The following is a 3,256-nucleotide window of genomic DNA, read 5'->3' as shown; positions in this document are numbered from 1 at the left end:
ACAAAAATAAATTAAATAAAATACTTTGACTCTAACATTTATATTTATAAATGATAAAAAAAAACACAAATATAACATTCAATCGTACGAAAATTTATAATAGAAATTGTGCAGAGAATTGAACATATATATATATTTTCCTAAAACATTATATATTCATGTAAATCTTATTAGTTGTATAGGTATGTTTATTAAAACTAAATAGACAAATTCTGACCCATGAAAAAATTAATTGTTTATTTCCATTAAAATTTTGCTCGTGTGTCAAACGGGTCGGATGTGCTAAATGCTCAGGGATGATGAGAAAACTAGATTCGGATCACCTTCGTGCGTCTGGATCTTCAGGACCAGTATGTAGGGGAGAAGGTCGAAACTCGAGGTCCTCCCGAGTTGACGATGTGGAATGAAGAGGGGGGGATGCCACCTGCAAAAGGACTCTGACGCTCTAGTTAGTATCCGTACAAAGGTGGCAATTAGGGTAGAGGTTAGGTGACGTATTTCTGGGAGGGGTAGGACCCTCCCCTTATATAGTCTGCACTAGGGCAGGTCCCACAGGAGCAGACCCACCTTCGAGGAAGCTTCCTCCTCAACTGTCAGGTACCTCGCGAGAGGGGTGGTGACATTCGGGCCGCCTCCCGGTTCGGGTCGTATAAGGCCGGCGGGTCGGCCGGTACGTCGGGTTCGGGCAGTGGGCCAGCTGGGCTGGACCAGAATAGTGCCTCAACGCGCCAGCTATGATCGTGAACGCCGTTGTTGGCGCATTCCCTTTTACGCTCTCTCTCTAGTTGGGTTTTCGTGGAGCCGGCCGCTCGTGATAGGGGTATGCCTCCTACGCACGAGTGGGCTTCGTCTGTTTATAGGAAACATCAATTATCGCCTCGTTCTTCGCACCTGACATTTAATGCCATTATAACTGATTTGAAAAGATGGGGAAAAGACCATTACACCCCCGCCTTTTTGCGCTTCCTCTTCCTGCGGTTATCATCCTATTAGCCTCAAAACTCCTTCGCCTTCCCCTCTTTCTTCATCCCCTTCCTATTCATTCCTGCGTTTGCCTCAATTCTTTGTTTCACTCTTCGAATTGATGTTAAAGAATCCCTAGCGCATATTACATCTGATCATTGCTCTTCTTCTACTTATTTCTTGGTAAGTGCTTCACATCCTATTACTATTTTACTGCATTGCTCTTGTGATCCTGCTACTTTTTCCATTTTTCTTTCTGCTGTGACTTGTTTTTATGCACTTCATGCTAGGTAGTTGTTAGAAGGGGTACCATTTAGGCTCATTGTTTGTTTTTTGGTTTGCCATGCATTAGATTGCCATTAGAATTCTGTCCAGTAGGCTGTAGCGCTAATAGGCTGTAGTGATAATTTTGCTTCTTCTGGGTTTCCAACCTCCCGAGCTTATTAACCAAGTGGTGCCCCCACTGTAGGTATGGCACAATGCCCCGCCGCAAGAGCTCCCGTGGACCGATACGTCTGGATTACCTCAGATGTGAAGGACACCCCGTCGCAAATAACTCTAAAGGAGCTCACAGAGTTTCGCCAAACCGACCAACTTTGCGGGGGAGGTCCCAAGGAAGATTGCTATGATGTGTTCGTTCCTACAGACCGGGAGCGGATATGTCACCTTAACTTAAACACCCCCCGAGTCGTTGACTAGATCTAGGTGTACAAGGTGATGTTTACTAGCCTGGGGGTTCACATTCCCTTCTCCCCCTTCGAGATGGCACTACTAAATCGGTGCGACGTGGCGCCGTCGCAGTTGCACCTGAATAGTTGGGCCTCCATCCGATGCTTCGAGATGGTATGCGAGTTCTTGGAGCTGCCGGTCTCGATGGAGGTCTTTTTGTGGTTTTCGTTTTGACTAACCCCTCCAAAGAAATGAAGGCTAAGAAGGGATACATGTTCTTTCGGGCAGCCCAAGGTAGGAGGATCTTTGGCTTGTTCGAAGATTCCTTTCACGACTTTAAGGGGAAGTACTTTAAGGTACGTCTCGCGGAGAGCCAGCATCCATTCTGGCTAACCTTGGAGGGAGAGCACCATATCCCAACCTATTGGAGTTTTGGCGTTGGGGCCAACGCCTTTACGAAGGTGACCTACAAAGGCTTGACCCAACAAAATAAGAACGTTGCTGACGTGCTGTTGGCCATTTTTGGCAAAAATAACGTTAACCTTCATCTCTTGATGGGTGATCGGGAGGTGGCTAGGGCTTATATAGATAAGTTGTCGAGTAATTATTACTGTAGATTCCTCGTGTTTGTTATTTTCTGCTTCATTTTGTAACTCCTCTATCTTCTCTATTTCAGTGCCCATGGCTGCCGAGAAGACAGGCCTTGAGGATTTGATGGATTAGTTTCTCCCTGGGCAAAGTGATAACAGCTCTGCCACCCAAACCATCGAGGCGCCGCCTTCTCCTAATCCTAAAGTTCAGTCAACACCTCCTCCTCCTCCTCTGGGACCCAATTGCCCTGGCACCGCCGTAGCTCCTAGCAGTAGCGTGGTCCCTCCTTCCAAAGAGGAACCCGCCGATGGGTCTGGTGGTCCCGATCTAAAGATCCTTGATAACCCTCGGAAGGGGAAATCTCCTTCCAGCTCTGAAGGGGTGCTTACGGTGATGGAGAAGAACTTCGACGCCGCGGGGTTTATCCACTCGCAACTCACGCCGAGCACCGACGAGCTCTTCCATAGGGGAGATCTAGGTGCTCAAGCCAGGTGGATCTACCGATGTATGCTTAGGGCTGCGATCATTGCAAGGAGGGCAGATCCTGTCCTGAACTAGGCTGGGTTGTTGGAGGGGAAGTATCGCTTGTCTCCTCAAGAGGTCGCCAGCCTGAAGGCTGAAGTTGAGGCCTTGAAAGTGAAGCTGGGTGATACCGAGGAGAAGTTGAAAACTTTCGACGCGACCGTGGCCCGCCTTATCAACCGAGAGATAACCCTAAAGAGTCAGCTCAACTCTTCCCATGGTCAAACTTTCGTGGCAGAAGCCAAAGATGCCAGCCTGGAGGCAAAGTTGGAGGAGGCCGTTAAGTCGGCGACGGATGCTAAGACAGGTTGCGGGGCTGAAGGAGGAGGTTGCTGGTTTGAAGAAGAGAAACAAAGAGACGGTCAAGAATGCTCGCGAGGTGATTTCTGGGACCGAGGAAGCGATCAAGGCCCAGGTCAAGTTGCTTTCTCCTGATTTTGACACCTCGGTGATTGGTGCTTTCAAGACTATCCGGGATGGCCAGATTGTTGACATCCCGAAGAAGTAGTGT

The sequence above is a fragment of the Arachis ipaensis genome, chromosome B06 (genome assembly GCF_000816755.2).
Source record: "Arachis ipaensis cultivar K30076 chromosome B06, Araip1.1, whole genome shotgun sequence".
NCBI classification, from domain to species: Eukaryota; Viridiplantae; Streptophyta; class Magnoliopsida; order Fabales; family Fabaceae; genus Arachis; species Arachis ipaensis.
The sequence above is the reverse complement of the archived record's forward strand: the minus strand, read 5'-3'. Positions refer to the sequence as shown.